General features: G+C 39.9%; 3 non-coding genes across 3 annotated transcripts; 2 read left to right on the forward strand and 1 right to left on the reverse strand.

Annotated features, from left to right (window-relative positions):
- The first annotated feature begins 3,219 nt into the window (after positions 1 to 3,219).
- On the forward strand, positions 3,220 to 3,292 carry TRNAV-AAC (transfer RNA valine (anticodon AAC)). Its single transcript has one exon. It is a non-coding gene; the product is annotated as a tRNA-Val (tRNA).
- A 461-nt stretch (positions 3,293 to 3,753) lies between these two features.
- Positions 3,754 to 3,826, forward strand: TRNAA-AGC (transfer RNA alanine (anticodon AGC)). Its single transcript has one exon. It is a non-coding gene; the product is annotated as a tRNA-Ala (tRNA).
- A 3,323-nt stretch (positions 3,827 to 7,149) lies between these two features.
- TRNAM-CAU (transfer RNA methionine (anticodon CAU)) lies at positions 7,150 to 7,222 on the reverse strand. Its single transcript has one exon. It is a non-coding gene; the product is annotated as a tRNA-Met (tRNA).
- Positions 7,223 to 7,854: the final 632 nt, after the last annotated feature.

The raw sequence follows: 7,854 nt of genomic DNA on the forward strand, positions 1-7,854 counted from the left end.
AAGGAAGGGATAGATTCAAGAGAGCATCACGAAATAATGTTCAGATTTGTTAATAACGTTCAAGAGATGTGGGTTTTGAAGGAAGAAAATGGGCCAAAGTTGACTAGGAAGGCTAAGCCCGAAAGGCCAGCACAGTTGAGGCTGGGAATTAGATAGTTAGGGAATACCTGAATGGGCTACTGTGGAGAAGAGCAGGCAGAGAGATCATGAGCTGGAGCAGAAAAAAAAAGTCACAATTTGGAATCTAATAATCTGTTTCTCAATTCAGGCTTCACTGCTTAGGAGAAATATTACTTAACTTCTCTGAGCTGCCAACATATCTGGAAAATGCAAATTATGATACATAGTTATTGTCAAAATTCAATTGGAATATACAAAATAATCTCCATAAATCTCTTAGTCTAATTAATGGTACAAAGGCTGAATAAAAAAGCAAACCAGGGAGGTTTTTTGTTAAGTTCAGTTTGGGGTTTTTGTAAAGAGAGTGTCTCCAGTTGTGTCAATGCAAGTGGAGATGTAGAATGAGGCAGAAGTATGAACTGTAGACAAATTTGAGGAGTATTCATTCACTCAGTCAGTGAACTAATATTAACTGGGTACCTCCTAAGTTTCTTTTTAACATAAGGTACCAAGGAAAGTGTAAGAGGGGCTGGGATCTATGAGGGAGGGAAGAGGCAGATCTCTGGAACACAAGAGGGGAAAAGAGCAGCAAAAGACAGGTATGATTGTTCCTGGTCTTGCTGTCCAGAGTGTCCAAGACCTCTGGGTCTATGCTGGAAAGGTGTGGACTCCTCCGTTTCAGAATGTAGAATCCATCAGGTGCTTAGGGGCTTAAAAGGAATGATTTTCAAAGAACATTGATTACATTATTTAAAAGCTGGAAACTGATAGACAGGCCTGGAAAATATTATTTCATATTTTAAGTAGAATGTGGGAGTTTAAGCCCTTGTTCCTTCTCAGCACAGTTGACACTTTGTCAGTCTCATAATATGAAGGTCCTGAGTTCGAGCCTCAGAGTGGGCAGGGCAGTTTACCTGTCTTATGTTGCTAAAAAGAAAAGGTATGTAGACTGCACTAAAACAAACAAAAAAAACAAAGTAAAATGATCAAATGCTGCCAGATAAGCTTTGATGAATGATCCAATTTTTGCTCAGGAGGGTGAAACCAGATTTCAAGTTTGTTGCACTTCCCCGTAATTTCTGTAAACTCATTGGTGAAGTAATTTAGATCACACCAGAAAATACAAGCTATATCATATTTTTGTGTCTCTTCTCCCTCTGATGGAAGAAGCCAGGGAAATTTATCTTCCAAATTGGTGCTGTGAAGGTCACCTAACAGCAGTTAAGCAATAAGGATGTGTAAAATCATTTATTCTTTTAATCATGCAACAAATAATTCTTGTTAGTGGACTCTCCTGGGTGCAGTGATTCAAGAGTGAATAAAACCCACAAATTCCCTTCCTCATGGAGCTTTATCCCTCCATCTTCTGCTTCTTCTAGAGTGGCAGGGTCCAAGGAGCTTGAGGATTTGACTACTGAGGTTTGTGACGGTTCTTACACTAGGTAAACTATAACTCTTTGACATTCTGTGAGCTTGGAAGCTGGAGGGAGAAAGTGGAGACAGTGGTCACATCTGGAATGCTGACAGTGTAGACAGTGTAGTAGCCTTTAGAGGATGATAAAATATCTTGAAACCACTTTATTCTTTGGGGAACCAGTGACAGTATGGTGACATATATGATTATGGGTTGTAGGATTCCAACTTTGCCCAGTTGATTTTCTTTTAAAATGTGAAAGAGAAGTGATGTTCTGTTTTACTTCTTATACACGTTACCAAAACGACACCCAGAGATGGATTTCTGAAGGTTAGCTTGTCTAGAAATTGCTTCCTGAAGATCAGACCGTGCTGTTTCTTCCCCTTAAGGGTTCAAGGAAGGGAGCCATCTTCAGGCTGGAGGAAGCACCACCGTGGTTACGAGGGGATTACCTCCTTCCATTTGCTGCATCTCTGAGCCTTTGAGAGAAGGATGACCACCACTGGGGACTTGGAATACAGGCTACGAAAGAATGAAAAATAAATCCCTTTTCAGCACCATATGCTAAAAATTGTACTAAATGTTTATTAATTTTATGCAAGTTGTTTGATTTAGGCTTTGCAGTTCATCCAAATATCATTATTCCCACTTTACAGATAAAATTGAAGCTCAGAGTAGTTGAACCATGTTTTTCTCAGTTCGAATGGCTGTATGGAGCAAAACCGGAAGTGGAAAACTGATTTATTTTTCCTATATTAAAATGTAGGCTTTTCCTTTAGCCCTGTGCATAGTCTTATCACTTTTTCTCCATACTAATTCATTCATTAATTCATTATTAAAACAAACACTTATAAATGAGTGGATTTAATCTTCCATGCATCAGATATTAATTCAAAATCACTTGTGTCTACCACCCAGGTTCAAGTATTCTATACATGGCTTTGACACTTTCTTCTCCCTCAAAATCTCTACATCCAGTGTCTTCACACATACTCAAATACTGTAGATCCTTCCTGGACAACCTCTCCAGAATCTTTCTCTTTCCTCTCATGCATCTATGCCTTTATCCATTCTATGTTTATGGAGAATGTATTCTGTACCAGAAAGTGTACTGGGCTGGAGATGCAGAAAGACTCATGCTACTGCTAATCTCAGGAGCTAAAAGAATAAACCTCGATTCTTTAATATTTTATAACTTCTTTTTCTCTCTCTCTAATTCTAGTTTCTCCGTTTCCTACCTATTTGGCATTCAAAGTAAAAGCATTTCATAAAATGTTTTGATTTTAAAGCCATGTGCCTGGATTTTTTTTCAAAGGTTCTTAAGCCTCCACAATTTTCTCCCCAATGTATCTTCATGTGTCCAGGCTTTTCAATCACTGTTTCCCTCCATGTCTATTTTACACACACACACGCACGCACACACTCCACTCCACTCCACCTAAACAGGTAATTGCTGAACTCAGGAATTCCTACCTCCATGCCTGTTCCTCCACCCTGTTCACTCTTCATCTTCACCCCTCAGTGTCCATATTTTATTTCTTCTCTCTGATATGATCTCGCTTCTTATTTTCGATTGGTCTTGCTTGTAATAGTTTGTAGTTTTTGGTTATTCTCTCACACGGTGTAGATATGAAACCTTTCATGACCCACCTCAGCAAGAATTGAATAAATATGCTGGGAAAGGGGTTTCCGTAGTGTAGTGGTTATCACGCTCGCCTAACACGCGAGAGGTCCTCGGTTCGAAACCGAGCGGAAACAACTGGTGTTTCTTTTGCCTTCCACCATCTGGGAAAAATCAGTGTACCACTTGCCCTAAAAGGAATAAATGATCATCCAACTTCTTTTGGTTTGTTGTTTCGGTCTCCTTTTCAAGACACAGATAATCATCCTGAGATAGTCTTGTCGCATTAGCCAACTGTTCTGGGTGACTCCTCCCAAGTGACACGTGTTCTCTTCTGTCCCAGAAAATCTGAAACCTGAAATTTTGGGGTACCAAACTTTTCCCATGGCTACTTTCTTTTCTTAGCGGAGGAATAGGTACCAATTGCTCTCTTCCTTTGGGGCATCTTTGAGAAGATGTGCCCTTAGTCTAAATTCTGGTTTCGCATTAATGGCCTTGACATTTCCTGAAGTTTGGGCCTCCCAAAAGAGCGAATAATGAAGTATTCTGAAAAACTGAAGGAGGAAGAAAAAAGGAGAGAGAGGGCACGTTGGATGTAGGGGAATTAGCTCAAGTGGTAGAGCGCTCGCTTAGCATGCGAGAGGAAGTGGGATCGATGCCCACATTCTCCAAAGTTTTACTCTCTCTACCGAGGAGCGCCAATCTGAAATGAGAAAATTAGACGCTTTGCACCCTTCTTTGCGCAAGGACAAGACAGGGCAGCGCTGGCTCTACTGGCCTTCGGTATGTACAGATACTTTCAACCTATAATTTGTTTTCTGTTTCTTCAGAATTGCTGGTCATCTATCTAAAAGGTTATGCCCAATTCGTCTTTTTATTCCTGTTTCTTCCTGCAACTTGGCCACAAGGCGGCACAGTCTTGGGAAGCTCAGGACAGAGCGGGGTTCAATAAAGCCGCAGATTTCTCATCAGGGACTGAAACCGAGTGCCCCCAAGTAACCAGAAAATATCGAGAAAGACACTGTGTAAAGCAAACACGTGAAGTTATTAGTGAACTTCTGGATGAACCCATGATCTATGTATAAGTGACTCAGGTCCTAAACAACATAAGCTTTGAGAACTGAAGTGATAGCGCACTGCCCAAGTCCACACTGGTCACTGGATTGCACACACTCCAGAGATCTCCAAATAGCATCAGAAAGGCTTTGGAAATGGATTGGACTATGAAGCCACAACACACAGAAGGCTGGTCGGTACTTGGAACTTGAACACAAGGCAGTCAATTGACTGCAAAAACAAAAGTAGCAATATTCTCCATAAAATTTGAACAAGACACAAAGTCTGATGCAAAAATGGCCAGGTTATAATCCAACATTATTCAGCAAATGAAGAGCCAAGAAAATTGGTTAACTGACTTGAAAAAGAGAATCAACAGATATCAATACTGAGATGACACAGATGTTGAAATCTTCTAATAAATAATTTGAAGTAGTGATTATTCAGTGCTCTGAGAATTAGGGGTGAGAACTGTTTGAAATGAATTGAATGTTAGAAAGTCTTAGTAAAAAAATGGGACATATAAGTCCAAATTGAAACTTCAGAACTGAAAATGTATTAACCAAAATTATAAACAACAGTGCCTCAATGGATTGTCCTAATAGCAGACAATGACTGAGAAAAAGTCAGTGAATGTGAAGATAGACAATAGTAACTATCCAGTCTAAATGACAGAGTGAAAAGTATATTTTAAAAGATGGCTGGTGATTCAGGGACAAATTGGAAATAACAAAGATCTTATATTCACATCATTGGAGACACAAAACAAGAAGACAGAGAGGACCTTGAAAAAGGGGAAAATGGTTTTTGAATTTCCAAATTTGAAAACTTTTGAAATTTGGCAAAAGACCCAAACCAGATTCAAAACGTTCAGTAAACTTGAAGCAGGATATACTTCTATAAATCCACACCCAGACATATTACTATTAAACTGCTGAAAACCAAAGGAAAAAAATAAAAGCTTCTTGAAAGCAACCTGAGGAAAACTAAAGGAAAACTTCGATCTGAATGTTTTTGGAGTTCTCATCAGAAACCACAGAGGCCATAAAGAAATGACATGACTTTTTTAAATGTTGAAAGAATAGACCAGAATGCTGATATACCAAAAATATCGTTCAGACAAAGAGGTGAAAAATACATTTTGATCTGAAGGTAAACTGAGATAATCCATTGCCAGCAGAAGTGCTAGAAAAAAGTAAAGTGTGAGACAAGAAAAATGATACCCGAAGGACACTGGAATAGCATGATTGAATAATAGCAAAGCTAGGAAAGATCTGGGTAAAAATGACAGACTGTTATTCTCTGAGTTCTTTAAAGTATGTTTGATGATTGAAAGTGAAAATTACAACATTGTCTCATAGAGTTTCATTATATCTACATGTACTATATACATAACATACAGGGCTTATGGCAAAGGTGCATAATGGTGATATAGGTTACTATACTCATCTTGAATGGTAATTTATTGATTCTAAGTATGCTGTGAGATGTTAAGGATGTATAGGGTAATCACTAGACCACCTACTAACAATGTTTAAATAAGTCAAATGAAGGTAGGAAGGAAGAGGGACAAAGAAATATGAAAAACAAAGGGAACAAACCATTAATAAATTATTAAATAGTAAATCTGTATGTAAACTTATTAGTAACTATATTATGTGAGTTTCTTATAGTCAGTATATTTATTTATTTTTATTAGTTATCCATTTTATACGTATTAGTGTATATGTCAGTCCCAATCTCTCTCTAAAGCAAAAGAGGAAAAGCTATCCAGGTTTTGTGAGAATGGCCTCTGTTTCCTTTTATGATTTTGAAGGGTTTCTAAAGTTATTGCTCAGGACCGGCGTTACAATTGAAATACAGAGGCAGGGACGGTAATCATGGGGTCCTAGTCAGATGGGTTAGCATCTCGTTAAGGACAGACCTCCCAACACTCTTTCTTCCCCCTCTTCCTGCGTGAATTCATTTTCTATAAATTCCACTGGGCCTCAGAACCTTCCTTTGCCCGACTCTCCGGCTCTTTGCCATCCCCTCCCCAACCGGCATCTACTAGGAGACCTTAGACGCGCAAGTCCCCTCGTAATCTAGCTTCTCTAGGTCCCCGTCATTGGCAATTTCATTAACTTTTCACTATTAAAATTAACTTCTCTCGGCTTCTATAACACGGGGTTGAGGACCCACCCGACATACAGCACCGCGCATTGCTGTGATGGAAAATGACCAGCCCAGCCTCAGCACAGACCTTCTTCCTCTTTGAGCATCTATCTCTGCCTGCTCCGAGATCCCCCATCTCTCTTCCACTGTTTTCCTCCACCGGCTACAAAGTTGGAGTGTCAGTTAAGACATCGCCAGCCCTGTCATGTGTGGAACCATACGAGGAAAAAAATCAGAAAGATCCGATTTATTACACTTCCAATATTTCAATGTCCAATATTTCCGTGTCTTCTACGGGCTCATAAAAAATTTTTTAAGACACCCCCACACACACACAAAAAAAGTCAATGTTTTCTATATCTGTATTGAGCTGTAGTCATCTGGGAAGTTGCTGTTACCGACCAAGAGGGCAAGGAGATGCACAGCGAAAGACCGCGGGCGTAGACCCTGCAGGCACCAGCCAGTGTAGTTAGCGAAGTACAATTTCTGCGCTATTGGCTATTTTGAGCTCGTGGTTATTTCGGCACTAGAAGTTTTATGCCCCGCGTGGTTTTTCAGGACTAGTCTGGAGTCCCAAGCTTCACCGTCCTCAAGGCAGAGCGTCTCCAGAACCCCTCGGGAAACAGCCGTTGCGCGGAGCGGCGAGCGCATGTCTGCTGGGGACCCGAACGATTACTGTAGGAAAACTCTGGCTCTGATACAATCTCACTTCTTGATACTTCAGAGCAGAAGAAAGTACGTCCCAAAGAAAACGAACACGCCAAAGGAAAGAAATGAAATACAATGCCTTCTCTGAGACTCGAACTCAGGACCTTCAGATTATGAGACTGACGCGCTGCCCACTGCGCTAAGAAGGCGCCGACGCGACCTATTTAGGCAAACTGTAAAGGAATTATCTAATTTCTTTCCCTCGAAACGGACTGCTTTCTGGATTTTCAGTTTTCTTGGTCCAGAGTTACTGGTTATCCAAGACATTTCCAAATATCTAGATTCCTTTCTAGTCCCGCGCTCAAAAAACTTCATACCTGGAAACTAGTGTATCCACTGAACAATTGTGCCTGACCTCTGGTTGGTGCTGTCCTTATTTCTAATCATCTGGATTGTCGTTCCCTCAGTTATCAGTCGATTTTTTACCATCCATAGTCTCCTCTGTTGGAATAGTAGACTCTCACCAAATAGTAGTTGGATGAATGCATAGCTCCCAAACATATCAGCAGTCTACACTTACGTGTCTTAATTTAAATCTACATTTCCACCTATGTTGCCTGAGATGTTCCCCTCAGTATATCACAAACTGATTTTGTAAGTCTGCATGTTTTCTTCACTTCTATGTACCAAAAATCCTATTAAAGATTCTATTTATTCAATTTAATTTAGTCCAATTTAATTTTTTGCCATAAATCTATATATCATTATCCACATTTTACTGATGAAACTGAGGCTCAGTAGACTCAGATTCACAGGTGCTAAATGGCAAAGCCAGATGTTG

Source organism: Kogia breviceps, chromosome 10 (assembly GCF_026419965.1).
Source record: "Kogia breviceps isolate mKogBre1 chromosome 10, mKogBre1 haplotype 1, whole genome shotgun sequence".
Classification (NCBI taxonomy): Eukaryota; Metazoa; Chordata; class Mammalia; order Artiodactyla; family Physeteridae; genus Kogia; species Kogia breviceps.